This window comes from Elephas maximus, chromosome 14, assembly GCF_024166365.1.
Source record: "Elephas maximus indicus isolate mEleMax1 chromosome 14, mEleMax1 primary haplotype, whole genome shotgun sequence".
Lineage (NCBI taxonomy): Eukaryota > Metazoa > Chordata > Mammalia > Proboscidea > Elephantidae > Elephas > Elephas maximus.
In genome coordinates this window covers 19,928,433-19,949,549 of record NC_064832.1, presented here as the reverse complement: position 1 = coordinate 19,949,549, position 21,117 = coordinate 19,928,433, and positions in this window count along the sequence as shown.

Below are 21,117 nucleotides of genomic sequence, written 5' to 3'. Positions count from 1 at the left end.
GGTTTTTTTTTTTTTGGTGGGGGGGGGTTGATTACCTCTTCGATCTCTTCTTTTATTATGGGTCTGTTTAGTTGTTCTACCTGTGTTTGTGTTAGTTTAGGTAGATAGTGTGTTTCTAGGAATTTGTCCATTTCATCTAGGTTTTCAAACTTGTTAGAGTACAATTTTTCTTATCAGAATCTGATACTATTCTTTTAATTCCAGTTGGGTCTGTTGTAATATTGCCCATCTCATTTCTTATTTGGGTTATTTGCTTCCTCGCCTGTTTTTCTTTTGTCAGTTTGGACAATGGTTTGTCAATTTTGTTAATTTTTTCAAAGAAGCAGCTTTTGGTCTTGTTAACTCTTTCAATTGTTTTTCGATTTTCTATTTCATTTAATTCTGCTCAAATTTTTATTATTTGTTTTCATCTGCTGCCTGAGGGTTTCTTTTGTTGCTGTCTATTTGTTCAAGTTGTAGGGATAATTCTTTGATTTTGGCCCTTTCTTCCTTTTTACGTGTGCATTTATTGACATAAATTGACCTCTGAGTACTGCATTTTCTGTGTCCCAAAGATTATGATAGGAAGTGTTTTCATTCTCACTGTATTCTATCAATTTCTTTATTCCATCCTTCATATATTCTGTGACCCAGTTGTTTTTTAGCACAGTATTGTTCAGTTTCCTATTGTTTGATTTCTTTTCCCTATTTTTTCTATTATTGATTTCTACTTTTATGGCCTTATGATCAGAGAAAATGCTTCTTAATATTCCGATGTTTTGGATTCTGCTAGGGTTTGCTTTATGAACAGCAGCAGAACATTGTCTGATAAAGTGCTGGAAGATGAGCCTCCCAGGTTGGAAGGCACTCAAAAGATTACTTGGGAAGAGGTTCCTCCTCAAAGTAGGGTCGACCTTAATGACGTGGATGGAGTCAAGCTTTTGGGACCCTCATTTGCTGCTGTGGCACAACTCAAAATGAGAAGAAACAGCTGCAAACATCCATTAATAATCAGAACCTGGAATGTACAAAGTATAAAAAAGGTATGAATCTAGGAAAATTGGAAATTGTCAAAAATGAAATGGGAGACATAAACATCGATATCCTAGGCATTAGTGAGCTGAAATGGACTGGTATTGACCATTTTGAATCAGACAATCATATAGCCTACTATGCTGGGAGTGAAAACTCAAAGAGGAATGGTGTTGCATTCATCATCAAAAAGGATGTTTCAAGATCTATCCTGAAGTACAACGCTGTCAGTGATAGTATAGTATCCATACACCTACAAGGGAGACAAGTTAATAGGACTATTATTCAAATTTACGCACCAACCACTAGGGCAAAAGATGAAGAAATAGAAGATTTTTATCAGCTGCTACAGTCTGAAATTGATCAAACATGCAATCAAGATGCATTGATAATTACTGGCGATTGGAAGGTGAAAGTTGGAAACAAAGAAGAAGGATCAGTAGTTGGAAAATATGGCCTTGGTGATAGAAACAATGCCAGAGATCGAATGATAGAATTTTGCAAGACCAACAACTTCTTCATTGCAAATACCTTCTTTCACCAACATAAATGGCAACTATACACGACGTGGGCCTCACCAGATGGAACACACAGAAATCAAGTTGACATCTGTGGAAAGAGACAATGGAAAAGCTCAATATCAACAGTCAGGACAAGGCCAGGGGCCGACTGTGGAACAGACCATCAATTGCTCATATGCAAGTTCAAGCTGAAACTGAAGAAAATCAGAGCAAGTCCACGAGAGCCAAAATATGACCTTGAATATATCCCACCTGAATTTAGAGACCATCTCAAGAATAGATTTGATGCATTGAACACTAGTGACTGAAGACCAGACAAGTTGTGCAATGACATTAAGTACATCATCCAAGAAGAATGCAAGAGGTCATTGAAAAGACAGGAAAGAAAGAAAAGACCAAGATGGATGTCAGAGGAGACTCTAAAGCTTGCTCTTGAGCATCGAGCAGCTAAAGCAAAGGGAAGAATTGATGAAGTAAAAGAACTGAACAGAAGATTTCAAAGGGCCTCTCGAGAAGACAAAGTATTATAATGACATGTGCAAAGAGCTGGAGATGGAAAACCAGAAGGGAAGAACACACTCGGCATTCCTCAAGCTGAAAGAACTGAAGAAAAAATTCAAGCCTCGAGTTGCAATAATGAAGGATTCCATGGGGAAAATATTAAACGATGCAGGAAGCATCAAAAGAAGATGGAAGGAATACACAGAGTCATTATACCAAAAAGAATTAGTCAATATTCAACCATTTCAAGAGGTGGCATATGATCAGGAACCAATGGTACTGAAGGAAGAAGTCCAAGCTGCTCTGAAGGCATTGGCGAAAAACAAAGCTCCAGGATTTGATGGAATATCAATTGAGATGTTTCAACAAAGGGATTCAGTGCTGGAGGTGCTCACTCGTCTATGCCTAGAAATATGGAAGACAGCTACCTGGCCAACTGACTGGAAGAGATCCATATTTATGCCTATATGATCCAACCGAAAGTGGAAATTATAGAACAGTATCATTGATATCACACACAAGCAAAATTTCGCTGAAGATCATTCAAAAGCTGCTGCAGCAGTAAAACGACAGGGAACTGCCAGAAATTCAGGCCGGTTTCAGAAGAGGACGTGGAACCAGGGATATCATTGCTGATGTCATATGGATCCTGGCTAAAATCAGAGAATACCAGAAGGATGTTTACCTGTGTTTTATTGATTATGCAAAGACATTCGACTGTGTGGATCATAATGAACTATGGATAACACCGTAAAGAATGAGAATTTTAGAGCACTTAATTGTGCTCTTAAGAAACCTTTACATAGATCGAGAGGCAGCTGTTCGGACAGAACAAGGGGATACTGATTGGTTTAAAGTCAGGAAAGGTGTGCATCAGGGTTGTATTCTTTCACCATACCTATTTATTTAATCTGTATGCTGAACAAATAATACGAGAAGCTGGACTATATGAAGAAGAACGGGGCATCAGGATTGGAGGAAGACTCATTAACAACCTGCATTATGCAGATGACACAACCTTGCTTCCTGAAAATGAAGAGGACTTGAAGCACTTACTAATGAAGATCAAAGCCCACAGCCTTCAGTATGGATTACACGTCAACATATAGAATACAAAAATCCTCACAACTGGACCAATGAGCAACATCATGATAAACGGAGACAAGATTGAAGTTTTCAGGGATTTCATTTTACTGGGATTCACAATCGACAGCCATGGAAGCGTCAGTCAAGAAATCAAAAGACGCATTGCACTGGGTAAATCTGCTGCAAAGGACCTCTTCAAAGCGTTGAAGAGCAAAGATGTTACCTTAAAGACTAAGGTGCGCCTCACCCAGGCCATGGTATTTTGAATCATATCATACGCATGTGAAAGCTGGACAATGAATAAGGAAGAGCGAAGAAGAGTTGACACCTTTGAATTGTGGTGTTTTTGAAGAATATTGGATATACCATGGACTGCCAAAAGAATGAACAAATCTCTTGGAAGAAGTGCAGCCAGAATGCTCCTTAGAGGCAAGGATGGTGAGACTGCGTCTTACATACTTTGAACATGTTGTCAGGAGGGATCAGTCCCTGGAGAAGGACATCATGCTTGGCAGAGTACAGGGTCAGCGGAAAAGAGGAAGACCCTCAACGAGGTGGATTGACACAGTGGCTGCAACAATGACCTCAAGCACAACGATTGTAAGGATGGCACAGGACCAGGCAGTGTTGTGTTCTGTTGTGCACAGGGTTGCTATGAGTCAGAGCTGACGGCACCTAACAACAACAAGGCTTGCTTTATGACCTAATATGTGGTGTATTCTAGGGAATGTTTCATGTGCACTAGAAAAGAAAGTATACTTGGTTGCTGTTGGGTGGACTGTTCTGTATATGTCTACGAGGTCAAGTTGGTTGATTGTGGCATTTAGATTTTCCGTGTCTTTATCGAGCTTCTTTCTGGATGTCCTGTCCTTCACCAAAAGTGGTGTGTTGAAGTCTCCTACTATAATTGTGGAGCTGTCCATCTCACTTTTCAGTGCTGTTAGAGTTTGTTTTATGTCTTGCAGCCCTGTCATTGGGCACATAAATATTTCATATGGTTATATCTTCTCGGTCTATTGTCCTTTTAATCATTATATAGTACCCTTCGTTGTCCTTTGTGATGCCTTTAACTTTAAAACCTATTTTGTTGGAAATTAATACTGCCACTCCTGCTCTGTTTTGATTGTAATTTTTTTCCCACCATTTGAGTTTCGTTTTGTTTATATCTCTAAGGTGTATCTCTTGTAGGCAGCATGTAGATGGATTGTGTTTTTTTTTTTTCCTACATTCTGCCACTCTATTAGTGCATTTAGTCTATTTACATTCAGCATAATTATAGATAGGTATGAGTTTTTTTATTTTATTTATTTTTTTTATGAGTTTAGTGCTTTCATCTTGATGTCTTTTTTTGTGTGTTGTTGACAGTTTCTTTTTCCACTTAATTTTTTGTTCTGAATAGTTTATCTTTATATATTTTCTTTTCCTCTTTTTCATTGTTGTTGATTTTGTTTCTGTTGAGTCTCAATTTTTATGTATTTTATTTTGATGCATAGGATAATTAGTCTCCTTTGGGGTCACCTTAATATTTACCCCTGTTTTTCTAAATTTAAAGCTAACTTTTATTTCTTAATGTTGCCTTGTCTTCCTCTCCACATGAAAGATGTCTGGCTACATTTCTTAGTTCCTCTTTATTGTTTTAATGTTGTCTTCTTTTACATAATAACATCTCTGTTTCCCTGTTGTGGGCTTTTTTTTCCTTGATTTATTTTTGTGATTTCCCTTTCTGGTTTGACATCTGATTGCTCTGTCCAGTGTTCTAGTCTTGGATTGATACCTGATATTTTACATCTTCTAATGAAACAATTCCTTCTCATATTCCTTGTAGTTTTGGATTGGTTTTTACGAATTCCCTAAATTTCTGTTTATCTGGAAATATTCTAATTTCACCTTCATAGTTGAGAGAAAGTTATACGATTTTTGGCTGGCAATTTTTTTCCTTCAATGCTTTATCTAAGTCATCCCATTGCCTTCTTGCCTGCATGATTTCTGCCAAGTAGTCCTAACTTATTCTCATTGACTGTTCTTTGTAGGTGACTTTTCCTTTATCCCTCGTGGCTTTTAAAATTCTCTTTGTGTCTGGTTTTGGCAAGTTTGATTATATTATGTCTTGGTGATTTTCTTTGAAAATCTACCTTATGTGGAGTTTGAGGAGCATCTTGGATAGATATCATCTCATCTTTCACCATATCAGGGACATTTTCTGCCAACAAATCTTTAACAATTCTCCTTGTATTTTCTGTTGTCCCTCCCTGTTCTGGTACTTCATTCACTCATAGGTTATTTCTCCTGATAAAGTCCCATATGATTCTTAATGTTTCTTCATTTTTAAAAATTCTTTTATCTGATTTTTGTTCAAATATATTGGTGCCAAGTGCTTTATCTGCAAGGTCAGCAAGTTTGCATTCTACTTGCTCAATTTTGCTCTTCTGAGTTTCTACTGAGTTTTCTAATTCCGTAATTTTATTGTTAATCTTCTGAATGTCCTATTGCTGTCTTTCTATGGATTGTTGCAGCTTATTAAATTTTTCTTTATGCTCTTGAATAACATTTTTAATTTCTTCTACTACTTATCTGTGTGTTCCTTGGCTTGTTCAGCATACTGCCTGATCTCCTTCCTAATTTTGTTCCTGATGTCTTGAAGAGTTCTGTATATTAATGTCTTGAATTCTGCATCCAATAATTCCAGGAAGGCACCTTCATCCAGAAGATCCATTGATTCTTTGTTCTGAGAGCTTGTTGAGGTGATCATGGTCTGTTTATGTGACTTGATATTGACTGCTGTCTCCAAACCATGTGTAATTTATTGTATTAGTTTATTTAATGTTTGTTTACTGTATCCTAGCTTCTTGCTTTGTTTTGTTTTGATATCCAAATGGGTTGCTTGAGTGTACTAGCTTGATTATTTTCACCTTTGAAGCTCTGAAGTCCTGTCATCAGATGGCTAGAGCAGTTTCAGGTATGTCAGCCTAGAAGTCCATTCACTTTTCTTATATGAATTCAGCTCAGGTGTCCAGGTAGCTGATCATAAAGTGCATGGTACAGGCTCTGTCCTACAGTCTTAGAGGGGCAGGGGTAATTGGTGTAAGTACAGGTATCTGATTGCATCAGGGTGTCATGCTCTGAACATGGCAAAGCGCTAAAAACAGTCCCCCAAATGTCTGTGAGGAAAGTGCATCCTTGTTCCCTCAAGCTTACAGGTGGGTGGGTTCTGCAGACAGACTGTGGGGACCCAATGCTTTTGGTTGTAAGGACTGCAAGGTACCAGTTATCCTTGGACCCCTGTTGCAGGTGGCTGGGTGACCTGAGTGGAGCCACCAGTCCTTAGGCCCCTGATGTGGGTAGGTGAGGAACGTATTTAATAGGCAAAAAACAAAGCAGTGTCAAATGTCAAACACTCACCTCTTCACTGCACAGCTGAAATGGTTGCAGTCTCCCAACAAGGGCCTGTTCTCCTGAAATAGGCCCACACACAGGTCCATGCAGAGGGGAAAGGCATTCAAAGTCCACGGACCATTTATACTTGGACAGGAGCTGCTTCTCTCCTGAGCTCCCCCAGTTAGTAGAGCTTGCAAATTATCTTTTCCCCCATTTGTGAATTTATTCCTATTCCAAGTCTGAGAGGATGGCTCCAGGTGCTCAACACGGCCTATCTCAGGCCCAGGGAAATCAACAGCCACAGAAACCCCTTGGGGGCTGGGGGCACAGTAAAATACATGCAAATACTTAGCTTTTGCCAAGAGTGCCATTCTTCTCTGGTTCCAGAGGTGTGAGTACGCTGTGCAGCTGGCTGCTTCTCTCTGAGGAAACTACAGCCAAACACTACCACCAGCCCAATGCAGCTGTTCCTCGGAATGGTGCCTGACAGATCCCAGCATTTCAGGCCTGGTAACTCCTCTCTGCTTCTGAACCATCTCTCCCTCCCCCTGCCACTCAGTCTGTTTTCTAACTTTGTCTTTGATATTCAGGGCTCTTAGGGTGTCATAAATATAATCATTTCCCTTTTTTTTTCAGGTCTTTGTTGTAAGAGGGATTGCAGGATGCATCTGGCTATTCTGCTATCTTGGCCCCACCTCCAATTGGCTTAATTTTATCTCAGGGTTTTCTAGGCTTATTTGACTAAGAAACTTGTTTTGGTTTTAGCATCTTATTAGCATTCCATATAACTAGAATTCCAGGGAAATCCCTTTAGGAAACGTGTATACTGAGATTGATCATATAGTCTTGATACTATAAGCACCAGAGTTCCACACAGAGTATGCCCAGTTCAATTATTTTTATTTTATAATGATAATATAAGGGTTAGTAGAGAACTATTAAATGCACAATATATAATAAAATACACAATATCAGTACCCAATCAGGTGAGCATTTATACACACACTAGTATATATAAACTATAAATGTGGATGAAAAGAAACACACACACATATACAAAGCTACAAATAGTATACAATGTAACACTATTATCATCTCTGATTTTTCATCACACAATTGTTTTTTCATCACCTCATCCTTTTAGAAAACTATGCTGTCCTTGTCATTTTGGATTATTCTTTTGTAGGCATCATAGAGTAGTAAAAACTTCCTGAAGCCAGACTTTCTGGATTCAAAGCTAGGCTCTGACATTTCCTAGCTAGCTGTGTGAGCTTAAAGTACTTCGGTGAGTTTCCCAACCTCTCAGTGCCTGAAGTGGTTCATTTAACGTAATAATACTTACCACAATTTCTGATAGAATTGAATAAATTTATATATTTATGTATGTATGTATATATCCCCCATGCCTCTGTCAGTTTGTTGTACTGTAGGGGCTTATGTGTTGCTTTGATACTGGAAGCTATGCCACTGGTATTCAAATACCAGCAGGGTCACAAATGGCAGACAGGTTTCGGCTGAGCTTCCAGACTAAGACAGACTAGGAAAAAGAATTAGTGAGTGAAGACTTTATGAATAGCAGCAGAACATTGTCTGATATACTGCTAGAAGATGAACCCCTCAGGTTGTCAGGTGCTCGAAATATGACTGGGGAAGAGCTGCTTCCTTAAGTAGAGTAGACCTTAATGATGTGGATGGAGTCAAACTTTCGAGACCTTCATTTGCTGATGTGGCATGACTCAAGAATAAACCTAAATGTATGAAGTATGAGTCTAGGAAAATTGGAAATCGTCACAAATGAAATGGAACATATAAATATCAATATCCTAGGCATTAGTGAGCTGAAATGGATTGGTATTGGTCATTTTGAATCAGACAGTCATATGGTCTACTATGCCAGGAAGGACAACTTGAAGAGGAATGGCATTGCATTCATCATTAAAAAGAACATTTCAATATCTATCCTGAAGTACAATGCTATCAGTGATAGGATAATATCCATATGCTTACAAGGAAGACCAGTTAATACGTCTATTATTCAAATTTACACACCAACCACTAAGGCTAAAGATGAGGAAATTGAAGATTTTTACCAACTTCTCCAGTCTGAAGTTGATTCAACATGCAATCAGGATGCACTGATAATTATTGGCTATTGGAACGGGAAAGTGTGAAACAAAGAAGGATAGGTAGTTGGAAAATATGGTCTTGGTGATAGAAACCATGCTGGAGATCCCATGCTTGAGTCAAGACCAACGACTGCTTCATTGCAAATAACTTTTTTTCACCAGCATAAATGGCAAATATACACATGGACCTCGCCAGATGGAATACACAGGAATCAAAACAACTGCATCTGTGGAAAGAGAAGATGGAAATGCTCAATATCATCAGTCAGAAAAGGCTGTGGGGTGATTGCAGATTTGACGACCAATTGCTCATATGCAAGTTTAAATTGAAACTGAAGAAAATTAGAACAAGTCCACTGGAGCCAAACTACGACCTTGAGTATATACCACCTAAATTTAGAGACCATCTCAAGAATAGATCTGACATGTTGAACACTAATAACTGAAGACCATACAAGTTGTGGAATGACATCGAGAACCTCATACATGAAGAAAGCAAGACGTCATTAAAAAGACAGGAGAGAAAGAAAAGACCTAAATGGATGTTGGAGGAGACTCTGAAACTTGCTTTTGAATGTCAAATAACTAAAGCAAAAGGAAAAATTTATGAAAGTCGAAGAGCTGAAAAGAAGATTTCAAAAGGTGGCTCAAGAAGACAAAGTAAAGTATTATGATGACATGTGCAAAGACCTGGAGATAGAAAATCAAAAGGGAAGAACACACTTAGCATTTCTCTAGCTGAAAGAACTGAAGAAAAAATTCAAGCCTCGTGTTGCAGTACTGAAAATTCTACAGGGAAAGTATTAAATGACGTGGGAAGCATCAAAAGAAGATGAAAGGAATACACAGAGGCACTATTCCAAAAAGAACCATTTCAGGAGGTAACATATGATCAAGAACTGTTGGTACTGAAGAAAGAAGTCCAAGCTGCACTGAAGGCATTGGCGACAAACCAGGCTCCAGGAATTGATGGAATACCAACTGAGACGTTTCAACAAATGGATGCAGCACTGAAAGGCTCGCTCATCTGTGCCAAGAAATTTTGAAGACAGCTACCTGGCAACTGACTGGAAGAAATCCATATTTATGCTTATTCTTAAGAAAGGTGATCCAACTGAGTGTGGAAATTATCAAACAATATCATTAATATCACATGCAAGTAAAATTTTGCTGAAGGTCTTTCAAAAGCAGCTGCAGCAGTATATCGACAGGGAACTGCCAGAAATTCAAGCTTGATTCAGAAGAGGATGTGGAACCAGGTATATCATTGCTGATGTCAGATGAATCCTGGCTGAAAGCAGAGAATAATAGAAAGATGCTTACCAATGTTTTATTGACTATGCCAAGGCATTTGACTGTGTGGATCATAACAAACTATGGATAAGATTGGGAGGAGTGGGAATTTCAGAACATTTAATTGTGCTCAGGGGGAATCTGTACATGGATCAAGAAGCAGTTGCTCAAACAGAACAAGAGGATACTGCATGGTTTAAAGTCAGGAACGGTGTGCATCAGGGTTGTATTCATTCACCATACCTATTCAATCTATATGCCGAGCAAATAATCCAAGAAGCTGAACTATATGAAGAAGAACAGGGCATAAGGATTGGAGAAGACTCATTAACAGCCTCTGTTATGCAGATGACAGAACCTTGCCTGCTGAAAGTGAAGAAGACTTGAAGTACTTACTGATGAAGATCAAAACTACAGCCTTCAGTATGGATTACACCTCAACTTAAAGAAAATAAAAATCCTCATAACTGGCCCAATAAGCAACATCATGATGAACAGAGAAAAGACTGAGGTTGTTAAGGATTTCATTTTACTTGTATCCACAATAACACCCATGGAAGAAGCAGTCAAGAAATCAAAAGACGCATTGCATTGGGCAAATCTGCAAAAGATGTCTTCAAAGTGTTGAAAAAAAAAGATGTCACCTTGAAGACTAAGATGTGCCTGACCCAAGCCATGGTGTTTTCAGTTGCATCATGTGCACACAAAAGCTGGATAATGAATAAGGAAGACCTAAGAAGAATCGACACCTTTGTATTGTGGTGGCAAAGAATATTGAATATACCATGGACTGCCAAATGAATGAACAAATCTGTCTTGGAAGAAGTACAGCCAGTATGCTCCTTAGAAGCAAGGATGGTGAGACTACGTCTTACATACTTTGGACATGTTATCAGGAGGGATCACTCCCTGGAGAAGGACATCAAGCTTGGTAAAGTACAGGGTCAGTGAAAAAGAGGAATTTCCTCAACAAGTTGGATTGATACAGTGGCTGCAACAGTGGGCTCAAGCATAACAATAATTATGAGGATGGCGCAGGACAGGACAGCATTTCCTTCTGTTGTATGTAGGGTCACTATGAGTCAGAACTAACTTGATGGCACATAACAACAACAAATATATATATATATACATATGTGTGTGTATATATATAGAATATATATAAAAACATGTATATATAATGTAGGTATATTTAAAATATATATGTTATATTGTATATATGTGTATATGTTATATATATGTGAAATTGGAACTGGCACATTAGAAAGCACTATGTAAGATTTTGCTGTCTTTTTTTCTTTTTGGTTACTTGTTTCTACATTGCTTGCTAATCATCTTCTGCATCATCCATGCCAGATGTTGCCCTTTCTTATCAGGGATTTTACTGTATTTGTAGAAAATTCTCAGTATTTCCTTAGAATTACTTATTTATTGTCTGGTAAGTACTAGTCACTATCACAGATCCTTGGGATACAGTGATAGTGAACAAAAATGGCCTTAATGGAATGTGCTAACTGGCAGGTGATTATTTTACTATTTTTGTCAACTACAAAAAAAAAAAAAAAACGTATCTAGTGTCAGCCATCCATATTCTTATGTCTATGTATTTCTAGAAATTCAGGGTGTTAATCTCTTTCTTCTGCACATTCTCTGTTGCCATTGCTTGTTACCCAGGAATATCCTCCCTTTTTCTGGGCAGTGTAGGTGGGGTTATCTAGCCTGTCCTGGGTTTGGGGAAGAAGAGAACAACTCCCCTAAATCCTATCTGAAAAAAGGCTTTTCCCCTCTGTAGAACCTGCCACTTTGCTTGCTACCTCCTGAAGTGTAGCAGAATGAGATTTATTACTTAACCATTTAATGCTGACATAAAGCAAAAAACCAAACCCGTTGCCGTCGAGTTGATTCTAACTCATAGCAACCCTATACGACAGAGTAGAACTGCGCCATGGGGTTTCCAGGGAACAGCTTCTGGATTCTAACTGCCTACCTTTTGGTTACCAGCCGTAGCTCTTAACCACTGCACCACCAGGGCTCCACTAATGCCTACATAATGTCAGGCATTATCAGCACATGGATTATTCAGTAAATAATGACTGTGACTTACATTTTGGTGGACTCCTTTGTCTACCTCAATAATGGCCCACAAGCTTCACGAGGAATGATCTTAGAAATGCTTTTGTTTTCTTTCCCTAGTGAGTGGTTGCACTATTCTCCCCATTTCTTCTCCCCACTAGGATATGGCTAAACCAAATACCTGGATTTCTTTTTATTAAATCACTTAAAATAATGAAGTAAAAAAAAAAAAGTAAAGCTGGTTTAAAATAACATTTAGATCCACTGGGAAGAGGAGCCGTTATTTATTAAGGGAAAAAAAAAAATCTGACAGCTTTTTACACACTAAATAGAAGCAGGGCAATGCAAGTGTGTGGTTCGTCGTTTCCATTGTCTAAATGCAAATTTTCAAACCTAAACATGTCTTACTTCTCTTTCAGTGTTTCATGAAAAATTAAATGTTGGAATTGGAGCAGACAAAGGTATGTTCCTGTTGCTGTTGTTGCAGGAGAAAAAAAAATTCCAGCAGAGAAACAGTAAAAACTACAATGGAGATGCCATTACCACAATCAGGGAAGAGAAGGCTGCCTTTACAGAAGAGTCACTGCAGTGTTCTCTGGAGCCCTAGGCTGTGTTTCTAGTTCAGGGCTGTACAAAAGTGAGGCTATTGGGTTGAGAAAACCATGCAAAATAGTGAGGGTAAGGCAGGGGTTAAACAACCAAGTAGGTTAATTCTACAAAAGGGAATTGAATATGTGTAAACTATTGGACAGGATCACCAAAGATCTTTGGGTTTATGCCTAACTTTTATGATGGATTCATTTGTAGGCTCATTCTTTGTTATTAAAGAGGGGCAATCCAATAAGAATTTCCTTTGGGAATATGAAATTGCAGATCAAAGGAGGGATTATGGCGAGACAGAGGAGCTGATGCACAAATTTGGGAGCCATCTGCTTGTTGGTGGGAGCTGGTGTATGTTACTCTCCAGAGATCAAAAAGAATTAAGGGCTAAGACCTTCAGAAACAGCAGGAGGCATAAAGAAGGAAAAGAGAGGTAAAGTCAAATAAAAGCCAAAGTCAGTAAGATATATAGATTATAATACTATTTATATTACATATTTACAATAAAATATAATATGTATTATATATCATATATAATATATATTTAGTATATGTTATGATATTAATATATAATACATATAAGCCCTTGTTCTTAATTTAGAAAGAATGTACTTTAATAATTTATACTTTTTAAATAAGTATTTTTGTTGTTAATCATATGACCTGTCTCTAATATATTTCCATCAGCTAGTGTCTTGGATAATCTAGGACAACATAATTGTATAAAATGATTTCTTAGGAAAAGGTTTTGGTAATTTTACTGTTTAATAAACCTGGGTAGAAATGTTTGTGGAAGATGCTGAACAAAATACAGCCTATGTCTGCTAACCAAAAGGTCGGTAGCTTGAATTCACCAGGCGTTCCTTGGAAACCCTATAGGGCAGTTCTACTCTCTCCTGTTGGGTCACTATGAGTCTGAATCAACTCAACAGCAATGAGTTTGGTTTTTGTATAGAACTCTAGCCCTGGTGGTACAGTGGTTATGTGTTAGCTGCTAACCAAAGATTGGCAGTTCAAATCCACCAGCTTCTTCTTGGAAACCCTATTGGGCGGTTCTACTCTGTCCTAAGGGTCACTATAAGTCAGAATAAACTTGAGGTCAGCAGGTTTTTTTGGTGTATAGAACTGTGTCTTCAATCAAGTATTAATCAGCTTTTACAATTAAAAGGAGATACAAATAAACATGTCTTTCATAGAACTTTTATAGAGCTAGACACTCTGGAAGTCCTCTATAATCTATTATTCTGCAAGGCATCAGGAAAAACTCATCTAAGCATATCTTAATTTAGCAGTATAAACTGTAAGCATGAAGATTAAAAAAGGCTCAAGACCTTAGGCACTATGCATTAAACTAGGAGGTAGAATAGAGGCATTAAACATGTCCTTAGGCCAATTAACTGGAATGTCCCATGAAACCAGGACCCTAAAACCTCCAAACCAACAAACCAAATCCCATGAGGTTTTTGGTTGTACATAAGCAGTCTCAGCAGCTGCTCTTTCTTTCTTTTTATTTTTCATCATTACTGTAAATATATCTATCACACACTATTGCCAATTCAGCTTTTTACAGGTGTACAACTTATTGACAGCAATTACAACTACCAGCTTTGCAACACTACCCTTAATCGACATGATAATTCCATGACTTTAACTTCCCGTTTCCCCCTCTATCCCATTCCTGGTAAACACTAATAAACTTTCGTCTCTATACATTTGTCTTTTCTTGCCTTTTTATATAAGTGAGGGCATACAATATTTGTCCTTTTGTGATTTACCTCACTCAACGTAATGTCTTCTAGCTCTACCCATATTGTAGCATGTATCAAGACTTCATTTCTCCTAAGAGTACTCAGTAGTATTCCATTGTATGTATATACCACATTTTGTTTATCCACTCATGTGTTCATACGCATTTAGGTTGTTTCCACCTTGTAGCTATTGTGAATAGTGCTGCAGTGAACAGTTGTGTACAAGTCCCTGTTTCCACCTTTTGGCTATTGTAAATAGTGCTGCAATGAATGTTGGTTTCAAGCCTTTTGTGTATATACCTAGGAGTGGAATCCCTGGGTCATATGGTAGTTCATATGGGTCATATGCCACACTGTTTTCCACAATGGCTATGCTATTTTGCATTCCAAAGAAAGAGTAGCTGCTGAGGCTGATTATGTACAACCAAAAATTTCATGGGAATTGTTTTCTTGGTTTGGAGGTTTAGGGTCATGGTTTCACAGGACATTCCAGTTAATTGGCCTAATAACATGCTTAGTGTTTCTGTTCTACCTCCTAGTTCAATGCGCAGGGCCTGGGTTCTTACAAACTTGCAAATAGCCATTCAAGGCACAACAATTGGTCTCTATTCACCTGGAACAATAGAGAGAGAAGAAGAATCAGGAATAGAAGGAGGATATGGAATGTGTGGTTAATTGCCTCCATTAACAACAACTGCCTCCTTTGCCATGAGACCAGAAGAACTGAATGGTGCTGACTATCATTACTGAACATTTTGACCAAAGGTTCCATAGTAGAATTGTGATCAAAAGGGGGAAAAGCAGAACACAATTACAAATTCTCATGGAATCCAGACTTTCTAGAGTCATGAAGGTTGGATGAACCCCGGAAACTACTACCCTGAGATAATCTGTAAACTTTAAACCAAAAATATTCCCTGAAGTCTTCTTAATACCAAACAATAGTTTAGCCTAACTGGTAAAAAAGGTCTGCCTTGAGCATTATGTGCTATTAATAACTATCTATAAAAAAAAAACCTTTAATAACTATCTATATGGGATCAAATTAAAACAACTCGAAAGGTTAGATAGAACCTTAGGAGACAGTAAGCTTATGTTAATGCAGGAAGAACAATTTAGAAGAGGAGAGTGAGAATGGTCGCACTGCTTGAAGAGTGTAATCAATGTCACTAAACGGTACATGCAAAAACTGTTGAACTGGTGTGTGTTTTGCAGTGTATATTCTCAACAACAACAAAATAAATAAAATTCTACACAAAAAAAGGCTCAAGTTACTGCATATCTCAGGACTTCTTTTATGTGTACATTAAACCAAAAACCAAACATGTTGCCATTGAGTTGATTCAGACTCATAGCGACCAGATAGGACAGAGTAGAACTGCTCCATAGGGTTCCCAAGGAGCACCTGGTGGATTCAAACTGCTGACCTTTTGGCCAGCAGCCAAGCTGTTAACTGCTGTGCCACCAGGACCTCATTAAAGCATAGTAAATCCTTGCCATTTTAATGCTCTGATGTTTTTATTAAAAATAAATGCTGTATATCTTAAGTTATGAGGCTTACTTATGGTGATTTAGATGATCTCAAGACGATTATATTGATCATATAACTGCTGTGCATGTTGCTTTTGAATTGCTGTTTAGAGACATGGAGATCAGATATGGCCCAAAGCTTTCCATGACAAAAACTAGCCATTATCTACAAAAATGCATTTCCTCTTTTCCTATTTACTTTGCCTACTCTTTCTCTCTCTTTTTTTTTTTTTGGAGTGTAAATATAATTATGTTGCCATCAAAATATATAAAGAAGTATTTGTAGGTCTATTTCTCTCAGCTGAAAATTCAGGTCTATAAAACAAGGGTGATGATCATTCTGAAAATTCCCATAGTAAATGAAATATTCTACTGACAAGAGCAAAGTTAGGCAGGCATATAATCTAGCATGCCCAAGGTTAGATTGTGAAAGCTTTTTCACTACGAATGGTCATTTAAGCTCTTGTTTTCTCTTTTTGGAAAATAACAGTTACTATTTTTACCCACCTCAAGAATTTTAGCAATTATTTTAAGTGAGAAAATTGAGTGATATTCTGAAAAATATAGGATGAAAAATAAGCTTGAATGTATTCATCTTGCAATATTAGATGTATCTTTTGTGCACATATCATAATGCCTTAATAGGCATTGTGGAGATAGAATGTTGAACAAGGTAGCCCTTGCAATTAGACTTAAAATCTACTGGGAGTCAATTTAAGGGTCACAGGGAAAATGAGTACTGATTGGGTAGCTCAGAAGCCACCTGATGTATGCTTGTCCCTGTCTTTTACTAATAATACTCTCATTGCACTCTCTAAAAAAAAAAAAAATTAGTGTATGGTAAATCATACGGTCACACTAAGACCTCTTCTAAGACAGCCTGGAACAGTGGATATCATTGCTGATGTCAGATGGACCTTGGCTGAAGCAGAGAATACCACAAAGGTATTTACCTGTGTTTTACTGAATATACAAAGGCATTCAACTGTGTGTAGATCATAACAAATTATGGATAACATTATGAAGAATGGGAATTCCAGAACACTTAATTATGCTCATGAAGAAACTGTACACAGACCAAGAGGCAGTTGCCGGAGCAGAACAAGGGGATACTGCATGGTTTAAAATCAGGAAAGGTGTGCATCAGGGTTGGATCCTTTCACCACACTTATTCAATCTGTATTTTGAGAGATAATCCGAAAAGCTAGACTATATGAAGAAGAATGCAGCATCAGAATTGGAGGAAGACTCATTAACAACCTACAACATGAAGATGACACAATCTTGCTTGCTAAAAGCAAAGAGGACTTGAAGCACTTGCTGCTGAAGATCTAAGACTACAGCCTTCAGTACGGATTATACCTCAACATAAAACCAAAAATCCTTAGAACTGGACCAATAAGCAACATCATGATGAATGGAGAAAAGATTGAAGTTGTCAAGTATTTCATTTGACTTAGATCCACAATCAACGCCCATGGAAGTAGCAGTCAAGAAATCAAATGACATATTGCATTGGTCAAATCTCCCACAAAAGACCTCTTTAAAGTGTTAAAAATGAAGATGTCCCTTTGAGGACTAAGGTACCCCTGGCCCAAGTCATGGTATTTTCAATCACCTCATATGAATGGGAAAGCTGGACAATGAATACAGAAGACCAAAGAAGAATTGATGCCTTTGAATTATGGTGTTGCTGAAGAATATTGAATATACCACGGACTGCCAAAAGAACAAACAAATCTGTCTTGAAAGAAGTACAACCAGAATGCTCCTTAGAAGCAAGGATGGTGAGACTTTGTCTCACTTACTTTGGACATTTTATTAGGAGAGAACAGTTCCTGGAGAAGGATATCATGCTTGGTAAAGTAGGTCAGTGAAAGATAGGAAGACCTTTGATGAGATGGATTGACACAGTGGCTGCAACAACAGGCTCAAGCATAACAATGATTGTGAGGATGGTGCAGAACAGAACAAAATGTCATTGTGTTGTACATAGGGTCACTGTGAGTTAGAGCTTACCAGAGAGCACCTACCAATAAGACTTCTCCAGCAAGGAGAAATTGTTGTTATCCTTCCACTTGCACAACCAAGGTCCACAAACCTGGGTACATACTGGTTTCACCTGTTGGGCTTTAAAAACGACTTGTGCCCAAGCTTCCCACCACCTGTCTCTCAATTTGTAGTACTATGGTGGTTTGAGTGTTGCTGTGATGTTGAAAGCTATGTCACCAGCATCTTACTTATTTATTTTATTTATTTATTTTTTTATTGTTCTTTAGATGAAGGTCTCCAGAACAAACTAGTCTCTCATCAAACAGTTGGTACACATAATGTTTCATAACATTGGTTAACAACCTCATGACATATCAACACTCTCCCTTCTCAACCTTGGGCTCCCCATTACCAGCTTTCCTGTTCCTTCCTGCCTTCCAGTCCCTTCCCCAGGGCTGGTGCGCCCTTTTAGTCTTGATTTGCTCCATGGGACTGTTCAATCTTTGGCTGAAAGGTAAGCCTCAGGAGTGACCTCATTACTGAGCTTAAAGGGTGTCCAGGGGCCATACTTTCAGAGTTTCTCCAGTCTCTGTCAGGCCAGCACATCTGGTTTTTCTTTTTGAGTTAGAATTTTGTTCTGTGTTTTTCTCCAGCTCTGTCCAGGACCCTCTATTGTGATCCCTGTAAGAGCAGTCAGTGGTGGTAGCCGGATGCCATCTCCATGAACTGGACTAAGTCTGGTAGAGGCCGTGGTAGATGTGGTCCATTAATCTTTTGGACTAATTTTTCCCTGACTTCTTTAGTTTTCTTCATTCTTCCTTGCATCTGAAGACGTGACACCAGTGCAATACCCTAGATAGCCGCTCAAAGGCTTTTAAAACCCCAGATGCTACTCCCCAAGATAGAATGTAGAACATATTCTTTATAAACTATGTTATGCCAGTTGAGCTAGATGTCCCCCAAGACCATGGTCCCCACAGCCTCAGCCGAGCAACTGGGTCCCTCAGGGAGTTTAGATGTGTCTATGGAGCTATCATGACCTTGCCTTGTACAAGTTGTGCTGACCTCCCCAGTATCATGTACTGTCTTACCCTTCACCAAAGTTTCCACTTATCTATGGATGATCATGTGATTCTTTTCTTTTTATTTATGTGGTGGATTAAGTTGCTTGATTTTCTAATGTTGAACCATTCTTGCATACCTGATTTGAATCCTACTTGGTCATGGCGAATTATTTTTTTGGTATGATGCTGAATTCTATTGGCTAGAATTTTGCTGAGAATTTTTACATCTATATTTATGGGAGATATTGGTCTATAATTTTTTTTTCATGGTGTCTTTTCCTGGTTTTTGTATTGGGGTTATGCTGGCTTCATAGAATGCATTCCAAAGTATCACTTCCTTTTCTATGTTCTGAAGTAGTTTGAGTAGTACTGGTGTAAGCTCTTCTCTGAATGCTTGGTAGAATTCTCCAGTAAAGCCATCTGGGCCAGGGCTTTTTTCTGTTGGGAGTTTTTTTTTTTTTTAATTACCTTTTCAGTGTCTTCTCTTGTTATGGGCCTGTTCATATTTTCAACATCATTTTGTGTTAGTTTGGGTGCATAGTGTGTCTGTGGTTTTCAAATTTGTTGGAGTAGTTTTTCATAATACTCCATTATGATCCTTTTTATTTTTATTTTAGTTGGGTCTATTGTAATGTCCCCCAATTCATTTCTTTTTTTAGTTATTTGCATTCTCTCCTGTTTTTATTTTGTCAATTTGAGTCGTGGTTTCTTGATTTTGTTGATCCTGTCAGAATCAACTTTTGGTTTTGTTGATTCTATTGTTTTTCTATTCTCTATTTCATTTATTTCTGCTCTCATCTTTATTATTTCCTTTCTTCTGGTGGCTGTGGGCTGCTTTTGCTGTTCTCTTTCTAATTGTTCGAGCTGTGTAGTTAGTGTTTCGATTTTTTTCCCTTTCTTTTTTTTGATGTGTGCATCTATTGCTACAAATTGATTTCTGAGGACTGCTTTTGCGGTGCCCCAAAGGTTCTGGTATGATGTGTTTTCATTCTTATTTGATTCTAGAAATTTTTTTATTGCATCTCTGGTTTCTTCCATTACCCAGTGGTTTTTAAGCAGGGTGTTATTCAGTTTCCATGTATATGATTTTCTTCCTCACTCTTCTTGTTAATTTCTACTTTGATGGCATTGTGGTCAGAAAGGACACTTTGTATTATCTCAGTGTTTCGGATTTTGTTAAGGGTTGCTCGGTGGCCTAAGATGTGGTCTATTCTGGTGAATGTTCCATGTGCATTGGAAAAGAACGTGTGCTTTGCAGCTGTTAGATGGAATGTTCTATATATGTCTATGAGGTCAAGTTAGCTGATTGTGCTCTTTAGCTCTTCTGTATCTTTGTTGAGTTTCTTTCTAGATGTTCTGTCCTTCACTGAGAGTGGTGTGTTGAAGCCTCCTGCTATTATTGTGGAACTGTCAATTTCTGTTTTCAGTGCTATTAGAGTTTGTTTTATGAATTTTAGAGCCCTGCTATTGGGTGAGTAGATGTTTATTATGGTTAAGTCTTCATGATGGGTCATCCCTTTAATCATTCTATATTGCCCTTCTTTGTCTTTTATGGTGGATTCTGTTTTAAAGTCTATTTTATCTGAGATTAGTATTGCCACTCCTGCTCTTTTTTGGTAGTTACATGCTTGATATATTTTTTTCCATCCTTGATTTTTAATAAGTTTACGTCTTTGTCCCTAAGGTGTGTCTCTTGTAGACAGCATATTGATGGATCCTGGTTTTTTAATCCATTCTGTCACTCTGTGTCTCTTTATGGGTGCGTTTGGGCCATTACCATTCAGTGTAATTATTGATAGGTGTGAGTTTATTGCTCTCATTTTGTAGTTTTTTTTTTTTTTGCGGTGCTAACATTTTCTTTGTTCACTCTTACTCTTCTGTATTGAGTTCCCTTTGTTTATGGATTTGTTTTTCATTTCTTTTGTTATTGTAGATTTTGTTTTTATTGAGGCTTTATGTTTTTATTCTTTATTTTGATGAGTAGGTTTGTTAATGGTCTTTGTGGTTACTTTGAAATTTACCCTTATCTTCCTAGGTTTGAACCAGTCTATTTTTACTTGGTATCGCCTTGCCTTCCTCTCCATTAGAAAGTTTTATACCTGTACATCTTTTATTGTTCTGACATTGTTGTCATTTACAGATTAACCTCTCTGGTTCTCTGTTGCAATTTTTTTTTTGTTTTGGATAGTCCTTGATA